This window comes from Giraffa tippelskirchi, chromosome 1 (assembly GCF_054371585.1).
Source record: "Giraffa tippelskirchi isolate mGirTip1 chromosome 1, T2T-mGirTip1v1.2.pri, whole genome shotgun sequence".
NCBI classification, from domain to species: domain Eukaryota; kingdom Metazoa; phylum Chordata; class Mammalia; order Artiodactyla; family Giraffidae; genus Giraffa; species Giraffa tippelskirchi.
The window spans coordinates 161,448,099-161,468,944 of NC_137275.1; the positions used below are offsets into that span (position 1 = coordinate 161,448,099).

General features: G+C 41.4%; 1 long non-coding RNA gene across 1 annotated transcript in view; it reads left to right on the plus strand.

Annotated features, from left to right (window-relative positions):
- The first annotated feature begins 792 nt into the window (after positions 1 to 792).
- The window catches only part of LOC145511251 (uncharacterized), a 124,282-nt gene continuing 104,228 nt past the window's right edge, over positions 793 to 20,846 (plus strand). Inside the window, exons 1-2 of the long non-coding RNA XR_014057695.1 lie at positions 793 to 1,105; positions 17,582 to 17,657. This is a non-coding gene — a long non-coding RNA (uncharacterized LOC145511251). The remainder of the gene's footprint in view (positions 1,106 to 17,581; positions 17,658 to 20,846) is intronic.

The following is a 20,846-nucleotide window of genomic DNA, read 5'->3' on the forward strand; positions in this document are numbered from 1 at the left end:
TTATTATTATGCATTCAACAATCTTAATTGAGCTACATTCCCTTCCCTTAATCAGTTACTGGCAAAAGAAATGAGGTTATCCTGATTGGCTTTGAAAACTTAATATTTATCCCTGAAATGGGGGGCTAACAATGTGAGTCTATATACAGATATATGAATAAAACGTGGGCTCTATTAACAGAGAAAGGAGAAAGGATGGATGGCTCTTGGGGAGACAACCAATAGTGTTGACCATGCAAGGCACAATTTGCCATTTGCTGTCATTCCACTCATTTGCAGACTTTGGTAATATTGGGAGAAGGAATTGTAAGCAAAGACAATATTATGGTTAATATATACTAGTGATACATTGAAATACACACATTCTAAGTAGATTTATGCTTGAATCCTTCTAAGTAAAACCTTAAAATACATTTAAAATACCTAACAATTAGTTTCAATATCATTCCAAGTATAGCAGTTTAAAAGAACTTGTATTTTTATATCAATTTTCAAAGCTTTATTTACCTACCTTTTCCCATTCAATTCTCACAGCAGTCAGGTGATGGATGATAAGATTGGTATGATTACCCCTTTGCAGATGATGAAACTGAGGTTCTTCAAAATCTGGTGGGAACTCTGGATACAGAGGTAAGAAATAGCAGGATTAATACTTAAATTCAGATCACCCATTTCCTAGTAAGAAGTCTTTCTCCTCTATCACAGTGCCTTTCTTATGTAATAAAGACATTCTGAAATGCTTTCTTTAGTCACCATTAGCAGTAGCTCACTTCAATCTTACAGCCAAAGATTAAACACAATGTGCCAAGTATGTGCCAGAATATGTGAGCACAGAGCTGACCGTGACACTCAGCACCATTTATTCTCAGAGACGTCAACACACACATTTATGTGTCACAGTTCTGTGGAGGGTTATCTGGAGTCTTGTATTATTATGAACATTCTTTCTTCAAGTGCTCAGGATTAATTGCTAACTTCTAATTTTTTTTTAAACCAAAATTGGCACTGGGCTGTTTGGCACTCTGATCCCAGAGAATATGATCTATGAAAAAGCTTTTCACAAAAAGGACTGATCACCTAAGAAAAACAGTTTCATCCCAGAAAGGTAAAATCTGGATAAACCTTCATTTAAAACTAGGTAAAACTGCCCATAACTTACAATTTTTCTTTAAAAAATTTTTTTCATCATCAGTGGAATGGGGTGGTTAGTGACCTTTAAAGAACTTTAATTACCATTTTATTAGAAAGTATTTGGCATGTTTTGTAAGACTGCTGTAATCATTGTTATTTACATCATGATATGCTCAATGTCTCTGCCAGAGACCCCAGCTGGGGCCCCTGCCCTCTGGACATCTGGCTAAATGATTCTACACCCCATTTCCATGGTTTGTGACAGCCCAGTAGACCTCCTTGTGATTTTGAAGTATTTCAAGAACTTACTTTTTTATGATTTTCTTTGCCTTTATGCTCTAAGATCCCACAATACTGAGGGTCTGCTCCAAATGAACCAGATATGAGGCCTCAATCTCTTCACCAGTTTCTGAAACAACAAAAAGAAAAATAAAACCCAAATCACTCACTCTAAACATTTCATGAGTTAAATAACACTCCTGAGGATTTGGGGATCCACAGGGTCAGGCTACACTGAGAATCATGTAGACTCCCACTGTCATATCCTGTCTGGAATAAATGGAACATTATTCCTCCTCTCTCAGACACACCTGATTGCTTCATCCCCAAGGTCCCACATTCTCACATTTTATTTCCAGGCACCTGTCAGGGTACTTTCTCTTACTATTCTTTTTCTAGGAGGAAATCAGGTGTCAATGGCTAGCATCAAACAGTGTCTTTCCATTGTTTTACATTTGTAACTCACCTTGTTCGGTGCCTGAACTTAAAGTATAAACATATGAAAAGTTTACTTGGCCCAACTATTTTCCCCTTTCTTTTCCGAGGTGAAACCATAAATTAGAACAGAGGTTGGCAAACTATGGCTTAAGGGCCATATCTGGCCACATTCATTTATTGCCATTTTTTGCCATCCTTTTTTAAAATTTTTATTTCATTCTGGAGTTTATAGGTGATTTACAACATTGTGTTGGCTTCAAGTGTACAGCAAAGTGACTCAGTTATACATGTAGGCCCTGGTTGATTTTATATACATTTTATATACATTAGCATGTATATTTATGTTAACCCTAAGCTTCTAATTCATCTGCCGCTCCTCCCACCACATTTCCCCTTTGGTAACCATATGTTTGTCTTCTAAGTCTGTGAGTCTATTTCTGTTTTGTAAGTATGTTCATTTTTCTAGATTCCCATATAAGAGATAACATGATATTTGTCTGTCTCCCCTACTTAATTTAGTATGATCATTTCTATGTGCATCAAAGGCTGGTTTCACACTCATTACAATTGCTGAGTTGAACAGTTGCAACAGAGACCACCAAGCCCATTAAGCCAAAAATATTCGCAATCTGGCCCTTCACAGAGGAAGTCTGCCTTGATATAGGCAACTCTGTTAGAGGTACTTTACCTATACCTAAGGCTTTATTATTCATGGCATTTTCATACACCTTATATATCTTGATCATCTAGTGCCTCTGAAATACCTATTCTCATTTTATAATGAGAAAATTGGAAAGTGACTAGCCCAAGGTTACACAGGTAGCATGAGACAGATCTGGGACTAGTACAGGTTGATCGGTTCACACCTTCCAGAGGATGCCCTCTGGAGAGATGGGAACTGATCTGCCACGGAAAGAGGAGAGACCCACTTGTCTTCTAGCTCTTGTGATGATGGTTGAAGACGGGTCACTTTTGTTTGGCCCTATTCTGCTCACTCCTGAATTCTTGAGGTAAATTTGCCAGCTCACTCCCCTTCCTCTAATCTACTAGTGGGTAGGAGAATCTAAAATGGAGATGAGACAACTGCAGATTAGTTCTTTTTAACTCTGCACTCATCTGGAGTAGGAGTAGAAGGCATGGAAATGCCCAAGAATCCAAGAGTTAGAGAAGGGTGCAAAGGTACCTCAGAGCCCAGCTCCTGCTTTGGATTTGGAACTGTTGGCTTGGCCATCTCACTCTGAATTCAGTGCTCTTTCCATAATAATAAGCACACTGCTGGATAGTAGTGGCACAAAGTAAAGTGTTAGTCGCTCAGTCATGTCTGACTCTTTGCAACCCCTTGGGCTGTAGCCCACCAGGCTCCTCTGTCCATGGGACTTCCCAGGCAAGAATACTGGAGTGGGTTGCCATTTCCTTCTCCAGGGGATCTTACCGACTCAGGGATCGAACCCAGGTCTCCCTCATGGCAGACAGATTCTTTACCATCCGAGCCACCAGGGAAGACGATGATGGCACAAATGATTTATAATGATTTCATTAGGAAAATGCAAAGAAGAGATGAAATTGTGTACTGGTTTCCAAATGTGACCATCCTCAATTCCTTCCCTCTCTGTAGATGCATGATGCTCCTCCCATCAAGTGGGTGGCAGAGTCTAATTCCTTTCCCCTCGAATATGAGTGATTCATGGGACAGGTTTGAGGTGGAAGTACCATGCTGGAACTTCTGACACTAGGATATAAAGGAGTCTCAGGATATAAAAAACCCTCTGCTTGGGTCTCTTAGAAAGCTCACCCTGAGACATTCCCTCTCAGAAACTAGCTGTCATGCTGTGAGAAATGAAAGCCACATTTCTTGAAAGGCTGCAGACAGGTGTTCTAGTCAAAGGCCCCAGCTCATGTCTCGCCAACAGCCAAACACCAACGTCCACCCATGTGAGAGCGCCATCTTGGATGGCCAGTCCAGCGGAGTCTTTGAATGACAGTATGAGACATCTTGAGTGGGAAGCGCTGAGACAACCCATAGAATTGTGGTAGTTTACATATTGTTGTTTCAAGCCACCACATCTTTTTGCATAGTCATATGCAGCTATTCTGTGTGTGCTCAATCAAATCCGACTCTTTGTGACCCCATGGACTGTAGCCCGCCAGGATCCTCTGTTCATGGAATTTCCCAGGCAAGAATACTGGTGTGGGTTGCCATTTCCTACTCCAGGGGATATTCCTGACTCAGGGATCAAATCCACGTCTCCTGCAACTCCTGCACTGGCAGGCAGATTCTTTACCACTGCACAACCTGGGAAGCAAAAGGCTTAGGAATAAAAAGATAATTTAGTAACCTACAAGAAAAAGGCACATATTTTATGAAAGCAGTCAAATCAACCAAGGAATCCATTGTCTGATTACCATCAGAAAAAAGAATCCCCTTAGTGGAAATTTGCTATATGACTCAGGGAACTCAAACCAGGGTTCTGGAACAACCTAAAGGAGTAGGAAGGGGTGGGAGGTGGGAGAGAGGTTCAAGAGGGAGGGGACATTTATATACATATGGTCGATTCATGTTGATCTATGGCAGAAACCAATACAGTATTGTAAAGCAGTTATCATTCAATTAAAAATAAATTAAAAAAAAGAATGTATAGCAGAAGAGCTTCCTGGGAATGACAGCCAGGAAGATGAAAAAGAAAAAAGAATCCCCTAAAGGTACTGTGACAAAACAAGATTTCAGGTTCCTTTTGCCTCTCTTAATCCTTTTGGGGGAGAGGTGGGGATGGGAGTACAGGTGAGGAGTGAGTTGTGTGGAGGAGGGAAGAGGTCCTTTTAGAACAATAATGCCTCAAGGTCATGGTCATCATTAGCAAGAGATGGTTTTCTCTTGCAGAGACTTCAAGCACAAGAATCTTATCCTACTCCTGGGGAAAATTAAAGAGGTACAGAACAGAAATTTCTAAACACCTCCCCAGGACCGAGCCAAGAATGAGGATCTGCAAAAGTTTGACTTAAGAGAAGTAGACCCTTGCCTGGGGGAAGGACCAGGGGGGAAAAGGGAGAAGAGGAATGTTGGAGAGACTCCAGGTACTGGCGGGTTTCCATCTGAGCTCACGCGGACGCCCTGAAAGGCAGGCTTACAGGAAGGGGAAAGAAATATTTTGTTCTAGCTTCTGTTCTTCACATGTACTCCCAACCGGCTAATAAAGTTAAGATTGTCTATGCACCTCACAGTGAATGAATTGTGTCCATGCTTTACAATCTCATTAGTGTCTAGATTTGAATGAGCTCATTTTTCTCACAGAAAGAAGGATATCCATCTTGTGGAATGAGGGGTGACTGAAAATGTCTTCCTTTGTGTTTAGAAGAAATAAGGACATCCCAATACTGTTTATTGAATTTTGAAAAGGGTGTATGTATGTGCGTGTAAGAACAAGGTCAGTTCTCTGGAAAAGTAAGTTTCAGTCTTTCCTTCTTCAACGTCTCCCACCCTCACCCCAAGCTTGTTGCTTCAACTTTTTCTTTTTCCCTCCCTCTTAGTGCTGGGTGTGCCATTCACCCATCCAAACGTACTCTGCACTTTTTTTTTTTCATATAATCAATAAATGTTTATTTTCCACTTATTAGGTAACCATATGAAAAGTGAAAGAAGTATCAGAATAAAAGGCTTTCTATACTTGAAGAGTTTACTTCATAGCCAACGGATATGTACATTACATAGAGCTTATTATCTAGTGCATTGTTTTTATTTTTTATTTATTTTTTAATTAATTAATTTATTTTAGTTGCAGGCTAATTACTTTACAATATTGTAGTGGTTTTTGCCATACATGCACTTCCTATCCTACTCTGCATAGAAAAGCTGACTTGTAAGAACTTTTATCAATGGACTCCCTTGCACTGGTTGAGGTCAGCCACTGGGGGGCCCTGGAGACAGACAGAAGGGATGGAGCAAAGTGAGATCAGGGTATACATAGCCCTGACTGTCTCTCTGCAGAGTCACCTTGGGCCAGTGATGTCCCTATCTAAAGGTCGAGCTTGTGTCATGACAGCCCTCTCTGTGTGACACTCTCACCGTGGGCCTCCGGAAGTGTTCCTAACCCTCCTTTCTCAGGCCCAGGACTGGTGTCACCTGTGCTTACATTATCCCAGGGTGCTGCTCTAACCCTCGTGGCTTCCTCTCAACTCTCTAAACAAACACTTTATTAAATTATCATGAAATGATACTAATTTTAGCATGCCATCTATTTCCTGCTGAGAACCTGACGGATACACTGTTCTACACTATTGATTATTTACATTTTAATATCAGTTTGCGCAAGGTTTTTCTCTACATGGGCTGTTTGTGATTTGAAGTCCCACCCTGGCACCACAAGGACTTTGGTCCCTAGGAATTTCAAGGGTAAACGATCAGATGGAGCTTGCATTGGTGAAAGAAGAAAAAGCAAGAAACTTTAAACCTGTCCCTCAGGAATCACACCCAAAAGAAGTCGTCCACTTCATCTAACATTAATTTTATATAGTTCCCTGCCCCATACTTTCACTAAAACATTCAGCTAGGTGAGGGTGGAACGCTCACTCTTCCTTCTGTCATGCTTGGGTTGGAAGAGAATATATGGAGATTCAGGGGGTGGAGGTGGGATGCAGGTGGGCTGGGTAGCAAACACAGCAAGACAAGCCTTTGTAATTGTTCTAGGATTAACCAGGACTATAACGCACAGCATCTAGAGGTGGAAAATATAGGCTATCAATATAATTTCTGCCTTCTCTGTCATAAATTTTTAACTATTTAAAAATTTTAAGTATAGTTAATTTACAATGTTGTGTTACTTCAGGTGTACAGCAAAGGGATTCTACCTCTCTGTAGATAGATAGCTAGAAAGATAGAGATAGATACATCTATTCTTCTGATGTAATTTTGTTAGTTTTAAAACCATCGCTTTGTCACAAGATTTGGGTGATGTTGGTGGTGCTGTTGAAGCTATCCTGAATAATTTCTGAGTTTCTAAATTGAAAACCTCTTCAGCAGTTAATAGGAAAGTGAGAGACTTGATCACATTGGTTTCTGTTTCTCCATTCTCCAGTGGCCCTCTACTGCTTAGCATGCGATGTCAAACCTTAGCCTGGCATTGAAACTCCCACTGTCTGGATCAAGGCTGTCATGTGAGCCTTATTCCCATTCCTAGCCCCTCTTCTATCTCTCCTCCCATTATTCTTCCATGTAGATTAATCTTCAGCCACATCAAGCAATTTTATCGTTTCCAAGCACGCTACAAAGTTTCCGCCTTGTATATGGGCCACCTCAAGGCCTTTGCTGAGCTTTCCTGCCAGTTCAAGTTCCCTTCTCTTATACGCTCAGCCCTCCCACTGGCTAGTGAGCTGTTGGAGGAAAAGGTGCTTGATTTTTTCATTTTGCGCCGCTTTCCCACATAGCACTGTACCTTGCACATTCTAAGCATCCTCAAAAGAGTGTGTGGATCCAAATGGCAGCTTTTCAGGAACTGTTTTTAATTTTATTTGTTTGAAAAGAACAGGCAAAGTGAAGGCTCAGAAATGAGAGAGGTAAGTGGCAAGGGTTCTGTATTGCAGAGTAAGCCTTACTGTTCCTTCTCAAAGCAACATCTATCTGTCTACCCAGAGATTCATCTCCATGTCTCTAGTGGACCACATTCATGCACACCTCTGAGAACTAGGATTCAGTCTAAGTGAAAGATAAATCTTGAAGGACTTCCCTGGTGGTCCAGTGGCTAAGACTCTAAGCCAGCTCCAAATGCAGGGGCCCCAGGTTCAATCCCTGATCAGGGAATTAGATCCCACATGCCGCAAGCAAGAGTTCATGATATGCCACAACTAAAGAGCTCATGTGCTGCAACTAAGACCTGGTGTGGTCAAACAGATATCTACTTAGATAGATTTTTTTTTTTTTAAAGAAAGAAGAAATCAGTATTATCATTTGCTGCTGCTGGTGGTCTCTGCTCAGTCATGTCTGAATCTTTGCCCTGTGGTCTGTCCATGGAATTCTCCAGGCAAGGATACTGGAGTGGGTTGCCATTCCCTGATCTTCCAAACCCAGGGATTGAACCTGGATTTCCTGCATTCTTTATCATCTGAGCCACCAGGGAAACGCTCATTAAATGCAGACTCCATTTAAGATTGATAATGTGAAAGCTTTTCAAGGTACTGTTGGCAGGGGGGATACTTTCTTTCATGGTTTTCCCATATTTATCTGGGTAAAGAAGGAAGACAATTAGATTCAGGAGAAATCCAGAAATTGGAGAGAGAGAGCTTGAAAGTTTGAACTGTTTTCTTTTTCTGGTTGGGAAAATATGCCCTTCTGGTGTTTGATGTTCCAAAGAGACCCCTCCAGCAAGGAGTTAAGGTCGGATGTGGCCTAGTGCCCAGTGCAATCCAGTGGGAGGCCAAAGGAACGCAGAGGATGAAGCGGTGCGGAAAATGTTCTTTCCAAATTTTACTTATTCCCCCAAGGTGGGCCCCTGCTCTAACATTTACCCTGTGCCTTATAATAGCATTTGGGGAATCATTAAAAGCTTTTGGTGTCACTATTTTAATTAAGAGTGAAAGTCCTGCATGGGCCAGACACAGTGAGACTCTGTTACTAGCGGTCACTGGGGAGAAGTGGAATGTCAAGTAAGTGCAGCTCTTGGCTCCAGAGTACTAGAACCCCTCCCTGAAAGCATGCTTCAGAAGGCTACTTCATCTAGCCAGGACAGAGAACTTGGTACACTAAAATGAAAGGTGGCTCATTCTCTCGAAATCTGTATCTGTATCCTTACCTCTATCTATAACATTTGTGTCCACTGAAATGCTGCAATACACGGTCAAATAATAAATAGTTTATGTTTTTTGATAAAGATTGCAGAAGTGTTGTGACATTGGATCTGTAAAAAGCTAGACTCAAATCTTAAAATATGACTTATGACAGCTGCTGCCACATTTGGAACCTTAATTTTTAAGCTTCATCCTTGGATCCCTCGCTTACGTAAGATACATGAAATGGCAGCCAGGGAGCCAATACAACACATAGCATTGTATCTTCTTTCAAGACTGTGTAACTGTATTGTTTTCTTGACAAACACTACTTTGAGAGTATACTTTCTTCAGGCTACCTCTCTTCACCTTTTATGATAAACAAAGCAACCTTTTTTTCAAATCCCTCATTTATTATGATATACAATTGCTAAATGAGCAGATTCTGTAACCCACCCCCACTCTCCCAGCTTTGGAGGAGATCCAGGGATATTTACTTTAAGTACAATGCAGTCTTACTGTAATAAAATACTGTATGCACAACATTTCCCAGTAACTGCTTATATTAGGATGCTATGTACTTAGCTATTACCACTCTACGCAGGGTACACTATATCAGAGGAAACACTAAACTTTAACTTTTTCCTCCTCTGGGGATCTGAGAGATCACTTTGCACAGGTTAACGTGTTATATACTCTATGCTCTATAAAAATGACTCTTCAGTACAGATTTTAGTATGCTTGTTCTTTGTCAATAGCTACGCCACAAAGACAGGGGTACAAACATGAACATGTGATGATTCTACATATATTTAGAGAACACTTCAACATGCTAAAAAAAAGTAATTCACATACAACTTTGTACAGCCCAGCAGTACCACATTCAGGAAATACCTCCAAAGCTGCAGACACTAGTGTGTTAATATCTTTGATTACTTTCATATGGTACACTTGGAATTGTTAAAACACAGCTGCCACACATCAGAAGGTACTAGAAACAATCTGTTGGACAATACAACAAAATGGGAGTAAATGAATTTCACAAATACTCCATGCTAGTTACTAGGGGATGATTAACATAAAAAAGAAAAAAGAGAAAAAATTTTAAAAGTGCCAAACGCAACAGGAAATATCCCCAAAAGCCAGTGGTCTTTTTTTGGTCTTAAACATCCTTTCAAAATATCCCTCCACTATATGCTTAATGGAAAAAAAATATGTATGGACAACCCCCAATATTGATTCATACAGTCTTTCCCCCCTCAAGATTATTTTACTTGTTAAGAGCAAAACTTGACAGTTTTGGAGGACTAATTATTTTCCAAAGGTAGAAAAATCACCTTGCTAGAGCAAATCTCAGGGGTGCATTAGCTTCTTTCCCTAGCTTCTAAGTGCTGTGACAACAAATCTAATGTAGGCAGTTACCTATTCTATTCTTAAAACCTTCCAATGAAGATGATTCAGCAGCGTGTCTTAGAAGGTCGTTTGGTGTCAAACTAGCCACCTAAAAGGACTTGGAAAATATGAGACATGATCCCAGCCAGTGGGTATGCAAAGTTGCTAAAACATAAGAGAGGAACTTGAATTCTGTCTGAAACTGAATCTCCAGTTACAAATATTTCTTAAAGCAAGTACAAATTTGAAGATCAGAGTTTCCTCAAAATACACAGATGGTTTTAGTGTTCCTAATGGAGTCAAAGGTTATCCTATGCATTGCTGATAGATCACGAATTCTCTTTAGTGATATGTTGTTTCAGCAGCACTGGGTTAGAAGAGGCAAATTCCGAATAGTAGAGACACATGATGCTCCAGCAAAATGAACGTTCGAGTATTGATATGCGGAAAGCGTTAGTGTACAAAGATGTTAGAGACATGAATTTGAAAATGATCTGTCAACACATACAAACAAATCAAGATTATATACTAAGTTCAAAGCAGAAGTTTTCCTGGTTCTCATTTACCTGGAAAATGAGCAAGATAAAGAGTCTAGAGATACTGTTTTTTTATGTTGACATATAGTGAGCAATTTACCCCAATGCAGAGAAATTGCCAATGAATGTTTAAAATTAATTGATTCAACAAATTCTTAAGGAGTACTTACTATATGGTAGAGAATGCAGCTAGGAATAAGACAGACAAATAGCTTGAATTTTTGGATTTTTTGATACTCCAACAAAAATGGAGAAGAGACAGGCAATAGATAAGTAACTTAAAAAAATCAAACAAGGTAATTTCAGCTAGTGATAAATGTCATTAAAACAAAAAACTACATTGTGTGAAAGAGTGTCTGTGGGTGGAGAGATGGGCTGAAAAACTGTATGGTCAGGGAAAGCCTCTCTGAAGAAGAGGAATTTAAGCTGAGATCTGAATGACAAGAAGGAGCCAACTTTGCAAAGCCTTGAGGGAGAACATTCCAGAGAGAGGAAACAGCAAATTCAGAATCCCTCAGGTAAGAGCAAGCTTGGCAGGTTCAGGGACAAACAAGGCCAGTGAGGACTGAGGGCTGTTGGTGAGGGGAGCGATGCACTTTTATTCAAGCAGGCTGCATATTTTTAGATTTTAGAGTTTGAGCTCAAAAAGATAATGAGTGCTTTTTAGATATTGGAAACCATTTCTGATGATGGATATAATAGCTTTTGCCTGTTCTCCCAACTGTCAGAGAACAAATGTGTTTTCTCAGAAGTAAGGTCTATGCTCGCTTGGGTTTGCTGGCTCTTGCCATAGCTTGTGAATGCTGGATTCCAGGTCCCAGCAAAGTCCCTGCCTTCCTGTGTGGTCAACTCTGGAAGTCCATGGTCACATATGCTCACAAATAACCCCCCACCACCATGTGGCTCTGTGATCCTCTTCCTCCTACAGTCGTGGTTGTTTCTATGGAAACGGCCCCCTTTGCTCGCCCTACCGCGTCCCCAGGTTTGGGGTCACCTCTGTGGGGTATGGCCTCTTCATTGCCTTGGGATAGCACTGCAACCTTCAAAAGGCACCAGTGAGCTGTACCTCCACAACACCCCCAAGATACGCCAAATGCCAGGGATTTCTACAAAGTAGGAGAGAATGCTGCCTTTTGTGACACTGCCCTGTTTAGGGGCTCACAGACACGGTTACTTTGTCTTCCAGTTCAGTGATGGTCCTTCCAAGTCCTATTGACAGTGCCACCAACTTCCATTCCCTCCGCTGCCATCTTTAAACTCCCACATCACCTGTGTATGGGGTTCTAGCCAGGAGACCAAATGCAACGGGGTCAGCCCTCTGCTCTCAGAACTATCCCTCTCCTCTAACTGCAGACACTTGGTGTCCAGCTCTCTATTCCCCTAGATTCACCCCTATCTTTGGAGTTACTCAAATATGTTTGATAAGCCTGTTCTTTTCAATTTTCCTGTATGCCAAACATGGCAGACCCCCAGTGGAGGACACAACTGTCTCAATTTGCTTCCTCCTGCCCCCACCCTGGTGCATCTATGTCATCTCTGTCAAAGTCTCCATCTCCTCCTGGTTCAACTGCCAGGGTCACTGTCATGGATGAGCCCAGCAACGCATGAGCTTTCCCCTCGCTTAGGTGCCTGGAGCAGTTTATGGCAGCCAGGATACCTGCAGATCTTTTAGCCTCTCTTGTGAGGAGACGACCTCCATCAATTTCAGGATCTTTTCCAAGCCTGCAATAATTTTTTTCAGTCATGGAGAAGACATTTTCTGGTTCTAAAAAGTTCTTTTCTGGGTCTTCTGTGTCCTTTATGACTGGCAGCTGTTTGGGGCTGCAGAACAATGCTATCCATATACTGTCTGGCCAGATGGAAGGGCTAATTCCCTAGGCAATGGCGCCAGCTACACCTTCTTTATATTTCAGTTCAAGCGAAGCCTCTGGCTCAGATCTCCAAAAGCACATCCTTCTAGATTCACTCCTGGTTCTCAATACGAGGTGTATTCCATGAACTCCCTTCTCACCTCATGCCATGTCCTGGTGGGCTGGATCATAGGATCGTGCATTTTGTGCAATGAACAAAGGCAGGCTGGGATGGGGCCTGGTGCCTGCCTGGCAAGCTGTGCCCCAGTGAGGGCCCGCCAGCCTGAAGAAGGTGTGTCTCCTTGCAACTCAGCTACTCAAGAGAGGCTGCTTTTTGTAATTTGCACAATGACGCTGTCTGTGCTGCTCTGACAGGTGCTGGGAGGAGTGGTTTATTTCTGCATCCTAATTGCATCCTCTGGGAGCTAGCCTAGAGTTTCCATTGCCTTTGTTCTCCCAACAGGCTCACGAATTCCTAGGGAGAATACAGACCATGCACATGTCTCTTAAAAGAGTTTATCATTTAAGGAGCTGAGGTGGCTCCTACTTCAAGCCCCCAGGTGGTACCCAAATTCTCCAGTGAAAGAGATCTTCAAGGGGCACCTCAACTCAGAAAGTGGGTGCTATTGTGGCCCCCACAGCTAGAATGGGGAACATAGTTGGATTTCTTCAGAAACTCCACTGAAATTATCAAATGACTTTTCTTTGAGGAAGTAACTCAATGACCAGCACAGCCCATGAACATTGATATGTACCTCCATGGCATACTACGGCATTGACTTTCTAGCAGCTTGATGAGAATGTGCTCTTGGCCTTGTGTTAGTTAAATCTGCATCACGAATCTCCTTCCAAAGACAGGAAAAGATGCAACTCTCTTATAAGCTCTTGTCAGCACTCACTAATGCAAAACTCTAGGCCTCTGCAAGTTCTTCCCCTCCCGCTAAGTTTCTCAGAATCTTAGGTAGTACGTTCAGTGAATTCAGACATAAGTCAGATTAGTCATGCTGAGTATAAGTCAGAGAAGGAGAAATATCATATGATATCTTATATGCAGAATCTAAAAAGAAATGATACAAATGAGCTAATTTATGAAATAGAAACAGACTTACAGAACAAATTTATGGTTACCAGTGGGGAAGAATGGGGGTAAGAGATAATTAGGGAGTTTGGGATGGACATGTACAAACTGCTATACTTAAAACGGATAACAAGGATCTACTGTATAGCACAGGGAACTCTACTCAATGTTATGCGGAAGCCTGGATGGGAGGGAGTTTGAGAGAGACTGCATGCATGTCTACTTTCTCAGTCATGTCTGACTCTTTGTGACCCTTTGAACTGTAGCTCGCCAGGCTCCTTTGTCTAGGGGATTCTCCAGGCAAGAATACTGGACTGGGTTGCCGTGCCCTCCTCCAGGGAATCTTCCTGACCCAGGAATCGAATCTGCATCCCTATGTCTCCTGCACTGCAGGTGGATTCTTTGCCCAGTGAGCCATCAGGAAAGCCCTTGGGGGAGAATGGATACATGTATATGTATGGTTGAGTCCCTCTGCTGTGCACCTGAAACTAGCACACTGTTAATTGGTTGTACTCCAATATAAAATGAAAAGTTTTTTCAAAAGAAATAAGTCAAATTAGTTACTGTGTATCACCTTTATTTCTGTTCTTCTGATAAGACTTTCTGTGTCCTGTGCTTGGTGTGTGGAATATGTCCTATCTCTGCCTCCTCCACTAGATATCCATACATCTTTGCCAATCCCACACACCTGACCAAGGGACTGTGGCCCTGGATGGGCCGAGCTGTTGCTGCTTTGGCTGCTTACTACCCCCAGGGGTCTTCCTGCACCAATGCCCAAGTAAGTACCCGTGAGATGCTGCAACTGTTCAGAATCCCGCTGTGAGTTGGGGGCATTGGTGCTTTTCTTCTCTCTAGATTTCTGTTACACTAGAAGGTTCCCAAGGCAGTAATGCATGTGCTCTAACACCTTAGGATGGCTCTCCTGAGCAGCCCTACCATTTTCACATATATTATCCCAGCTCGTCTCTGGACTCAGACACAGGGTGAAGGACTACACCAGGAGCTTATCCAAGTGACAGAGCTCCGATGTATTCATGATCACCTGTCTCTGGCTCTATTCCTGACTGAGCTCGTGTTTGGTTCTCTGTTCCGTTCGGACAAGGTTTGCCTGGGAAACTCCTCAGCTCATCATACAAATTGACTGACAGCAGGCCCACCTTGCCTGTTTGCCAGACTCATTAACTTTCCCCCTCCCTCAGCCCCAAGTACATATATTTTCTAGTAGTGATTAGGTTATATGTATTTTTTTCTTTTGCTGTCACTCTGTCCATTTGTTTCATAAAAGAATTTGAAACATTCAACTCTTTTGGCAGTTTCTTAAGTGGCAAAATATAGGAACGAGATGTTCCCTTGGTAAGCCTCTTCCACATCCTATTAATGCAGTAATGTCTCAAAAGTTTATAATTAGAGTGAATTTGCTTGCCGGTTTATGAGGTCACCATGAATCAAAAATGTAGAGTAAAAAGTTATACTTCTTCATTTGGATTCAAGAATATGTGTAGTGAATAAGAAAGTAAAATATCTGCATATAAATGTTAAGTTGCAATTGTTTCAAGAAGCTTAAACTCCGTCATTAGGTGAAGGTACCACTATTCTCAGCTGGGCATTTTGTACAGGTGCATAATGTATGGGCTTATGTGTATAAGCTTCAGAGAACTTAAACCAGCCCCTCCAAAAAAAAAAAAAATTAAGCATTCTGACATTTTCTAGGTTAGAGAAAAGATGTTACATGAAAGAGGTGATCTAAAAGGCTTCACTACTTATGTTATTGGAGAACAAATAGAATGGATTGATAAGTGACTCAGATTTACAGCAATGGGTTTCCAACTTTTTGAAAAAGTATTCTTTGTCCAACCTCAAGATTGTTGCAAGCTTGAGCATATTTAAAAGTTTTGCTTTCAACTGGTAAAACAGACATGCGGTGATGTGGTGGCAAACTTCTAATAACGGATCTCCAGGAAGAGAGTGGGGTGGCGGGAAAGGGTGGATTTGTAGCATGTGTCCATTTCTATGGTGTAAACACTGCCACTATCTAGGATTTCAACTTGCCAGTGTGATGTCTCTGCACATGGATTTGAAAGAGAGTTGCAGGAAAACACCTGCAACACCTGAAACACCTGCAGTATTTCAACCACACAGGTACAAGAGGTGATACTAACCTCAAAAGCAGAGATAAGGTAGTAGGGACTTCCCTGGTGGTCCAGTGGTTAAAGAATCCACCTGCTGATGCAGGGGACATAGGTCCAATCCCTAGTCTGGGAGGATTCCTCATGCTGCAGAGCACCTGAGTCCACGTTCCACAATAAGAGAAGCCACCACAATGAGATGCCCATTCACTGCAACTAGAGAGTAGCCCCTGCTTGCCACAACTAGAGAAAGCCTGCATGCAGCAATGAAGACCCAGTGCGGCCAAAAATAAATAAGTAAATTTTAAAAATAAAATAAGTACCACAAAATGTTTTTAAAAAGAGAGATAATGTAGTAAACTAATAAAAAAAATGATGGGTTTTGAATATTTACTACCTATGCTTTTAATAAAAGTTATATAATTATGAGTTGATTGAACTGAATTTGAACAATGGGTGTGTTTAACAAGCAACTCACAAAATTCTTGAAAGTGTAACAACCAACTCTTGAGAACTGGCCCAAGCTGACTGGCACACCACCACACATACCCAACCGCTCAGGTCCTGTAAGATCTGACTTTGGAAACAGGAAGTGCACAGACAAGGTATTGTCCAACTTTGTACCACTAACACTGGCCAACAGAGGTACTCCGTCCTTCAGGGAATACGCCAGGGTGGTCTTTCATTAATAAAACCTCAACTAATTAGAATCCATAAAAAACAAACCCTCAGATAACTAGGTTTTCCTTTTATTTTTTAGAAAGAGAAACAAGTTATAAGGTTGGTTTAGTGCCTGCTCTAAAAGGTTTCTAAGACAATGTATTATATCAATTTATTTTTTTAAAAAATATTTATCCCAGAGAAGGCTTAGATGTCAACACCATAAATTTCCTGTGCACTGAGAAAAAAATAAACAAAGTACAAAGAAAGATAAAAGAGCAAACCTCGGTCAGGGAAGTTGCCCGGACAGCATGTTGTGGATCAGCAGCTCTGTCCTGTCCTGGCTGAACTAAGAATGGTCCTCCCATTCCAGGTGGCCTGTCTCCAGCTTGCCAGCAGACGAGATGTCCCTGCACGAAAGGCTCTTCCTAAATAGATGTGCCAATGCTCGGCTGAGGCAATCACATATCTTCCCTCAGTGATTTGAACTGCAGGAAAGAAAGAATTTGTCCAGTTAGTGAGGTGAGGTCAGAAAGAGATCATGAGGCAGTACCTGGGCCAGGTTAGTCACAAGCAGAAATCACGAGTAAGCAGAGGACAAGAGTGATGTGCCAAGTCAAGGAAGAGGGGAAAATGAGCAGCTTGTCCCCATTTGACCTAAATCCTTGTCAGCTGGCCAGTTCCAGACCATGTGCAATCCCCTTAGTAAACCAGGGTATGAACTAAGATGCATTGTGCTCATTGTATCATAGGCAGAATTGTAAATGTACATGAAAAGGCACTGAAATGAGTCCCCCTATTAAGTTTTTGCTGGTATTTATTGTGTAGATCCTTAGAAATGCTGAGCAGAAGAATGGACAAATGTTTTCAATGGGAACTTTATAAATGAGGCAGAACATGCTTCACATGGCCATTTCTTAGATTAATTCTTAAGTGTAATAGCCTTGTATTAATAAATAATTTAGAGAAGATATTTTTACTGAGAACTAAGTGTTCATGGCTCAGGTATGCAGCTTTGGAGAATTTAACCTCAAATAAAAGTTAGATAATCTTTGAGTCTTCTTCAAATATGTTATCAAAGGCAGCTATGTGACAAAATTATAAGTCAGATTTTCTATTTCTTACATTTTCTATAGCCTCAGCTAGGCTTCTACACAATTGTTGCTGTTTTTCTGGTGATGGCACCTAAGTAAGGTACTATCTTAAAAGAAAATGTAAAAAGGGTAATACTTCCATAGATTCTTGTAACATGCAAGGTAATTTTACTTACTGTCTTCCATTGGATTTTCTTATAGGCAGGCATGGTAATCCCCATTTTTTTTTTTTTTTTCACATGAGAACACCGAGGCTCAGAGAGAAGGTACCTTTCTTTTTATTACAGAGTTTTGGAGCTGGGACTTCAACTCTAGTCATGGTAAGAATGATAGTTAAGATTTACTGAGCCATAATCATGTGTCAGGTACTGTTGTAACCATATATCATTCCCATTTTATGGATGAGAAAACTGAGAACTCTCTTAGCCCAAGTTGCTATCAAATGGAGAGGCAAAGCTTTAAAAATGTTGATCTTAAAATTTATACATGTTTTGGGAGCTTGGAGTGAGTTAATAATTGAAAGTGGAGGCAGGGTTAGAGAGTAAAGAAAGCTAGTTATCATTACAAATGTCCCAATTTCATTCCTTTTTATGGCTGAGTAATAAATATTCCATTGTATATATGTACCATATCTTCTTTCTCCATTCACCTGTTGATGGATATCTAGGTTGCTTGCATGTTTTGGCTATCGTAAATAGTACTGTGATGAACTTTGGGGCACATGTGTCTTTTTGAATTATGGCTTTCTCAGGATATATACCCAATAGTGGGATTTCTGGGTCATATGGTAGTTCTATTTTTAGTTTTTTAAGGAACCTCTATACTGTTCTCCATAGTGGTTGCATCAATTAACATTCCCACCAACAGTGCAAGAGGGTTCCCTTTTCTCCACACGCTCTCAGGCATTTATTGTTGTAGATTTTTGAGAAAAGAGCATCAGAGGCCACAAAGTCAAGAAACAAAAACAGAAGACCCAAAAGAAAAGGAAAATCTATGTGTGTAGTAGTTAAGAGTGTGATCTTTAGGGCCATATATGAATATTTGTCACCACTTCCTGTTGTGTGACCTTGTTTAACTTATGCATTCTAATCTGTTTCCAAATTTATCAAATGCATGTTATAAAAGCATTTAATTCAAAATATTTTTGTAAGTATGATATTCATTAATATACTTATGGTACCTATAACAATACCTGCTAAGGAATAATTTCTCAATAAATATTGAAAGAAGGAAAGGTAGCTGTATAGGGCCTCCAGGCAGAACATGAAAGTGAGTTAGTTCAGGTAGGGACAGGGAATAATAGAGTTACATTATGTACCAGAGTCACGCCACTTAGGAATGACTTGAGAATGGGAAACTGCCATTTCTCCAGACTGAGAAAATACTTCAGAAAAAGGAGAGTTGCTAATGAGGTACTGAATGGAACCCAGGGAAGAGGGATTCGGTAACCTGGATCTTAGAAAGTTATGTGTATAGTGTCTTTATCACCACATTGAAAGAATATCTTCTGGTTTTCCAAAATGCATAGGCCCTCCTCTAGGGCTGTTGAAAAGACTGAGTGAACCAGATTTTCAGCCAAACAGAGGACAAATAGGAACAGCCAATTACTGAATTAGATGGAGATATTGGGGTGTCAATAAATATCTTGTCTTTGCTATAAAGTATCCATCTGATTACAGCTTGTACCTTCAAGACTAGTCTACACTTCAAGAATTTAATCTCAGGCCCTAAATGACTATGCATTGCTGAAAATTCCCTTGTGCAGTGGCAGCAGGGAAGACTGCCAGTTACTAGCAGGGACTTCTGTTTTGTGGTACCTGAACTGGCTTTGTGTGTGTGTGCATGCTGTCATTTCGGTCGTGTCCGACTCTTTGTGACCCTATGGACTGTAGCCTGCCAACCACAACAAAATGACTTTCTAAAGCATTTGGGTCAACCAAGCATTTGCTGCAATGAAAGACATCCTGGGGCTTCACAAATGTTAAGTTTGGAATCACCTCTATAACATTTCCAAAAACCTACTCATATCCTTTTGCTCCCATGGCTATGATCTTTTAGAATTGCTGGAACAGCATAATCTTGTATCTGAATTATAGCAATGATGGTGACATGTGGAGTTCTTCAAGCTCCCAGCCACCCCCTCTTCTCATCATCTCTGGTGGATTCCCCCCTGCCTCGGGACTTCAGTTACAGGAAGGAACAACATCTCCATCTGCAGCCCAGGTCTCTCGTGGAATCTGATTTTGCATCTGCCAACTGACCAGGATCACTTGCATATTCCACTCACATCTCAAACTCAAAATGCCAAAAATGGGACTATTATCTTCCTATTCCCTTTACCTAAACCGACCGCTCAAATGTGAGAGATTTGGGCCACTGCCCTTCTCGTTCATTAAGTCAGAGTCTTGGGTGTTATCTTCCCATCTTACCTTTCCCTCACTGGTATAATGACTTAGTGTAACAGGGCTTCTTATATCCATGTCCACCTCTTCAGACTAATTCACTCTCCAAAAGGCAACAAGAAGGAGCTTTCTAAAATGCAGATCTGATCATGTTCTTCCTCCTGTGCAAAAAGTTCTTCATATGCTTCCTATGCTCTCAGGATAAAATGACAACTCCTTAGAGTTGTCAGGTCAGCTCTTCTCCCTTGGTTGTTGTCTCATGGTAGCAAAGAACTGAAATGAAAGACCAGCTATAGCTCAAGCAGGCAAGATTTATTGGGCATGCAGCAAGCGGTACACTCTCGAGGCATGAGAGCAGATCACCCCCTGCAGCAGTGGCGCTAACCTATTTTGGTTTCCCTTTTTTATATCCTTTCTTACCTCCCTTGAGCAGGTTCCTGGGGCCTGATTGGTTATGCCCTCTGCAAATAGGAGACTGTACCAGTGTATGCTTGACTGGCTACACCCAAGACCAATTATGGAAGGGGGTGTGCTTACTTGCCAGGGGTTCCCACTTAGGTCCATGACTTCCCCTTCCTGCAGGTTTTTTTTTTTTCCCTAGCAGCTTCCTCTGACAGCCTTCTTGGACCCTGTTTCCCTGTTCTAACTAGCTAACAGAGTTTTAAGAGATCCTTGTGCATTTAGTGCCTTCTACTGCTTCAACAATCTGCTTGCCACTGCAGAAGATCTCTGGGTCAGCAAGATCCCCTGGAGAAGGAAATGACAACCCATTCCAGTATTCTTGTTTGGGAAAGTCCATGGACAGAGGAGCCTGGCAGGCTACAGTCCACGGAGTTGCAAAAGAGTCAGACACGACTTAGCGACTAAACAACGGTTCTGCTCCCAACCTAACTTCCTGTCAGCTACATACCTTCAACTCCCCCTGCTCCTTTTTGCTCCTGAGCCTTTACTCCTGCTGTTTCCTTTGTGAACATCTATCAGTATCATCTGCCATTTCTTTGACTCATATTATCTTTCAAGTCTCAGCTTAGATGTTGCCTCATCTAGGAAGCCTTCCTTGATTCTACTGACTGGGTTTAGGCAATCCTTCTATGAGCAGACACCTAC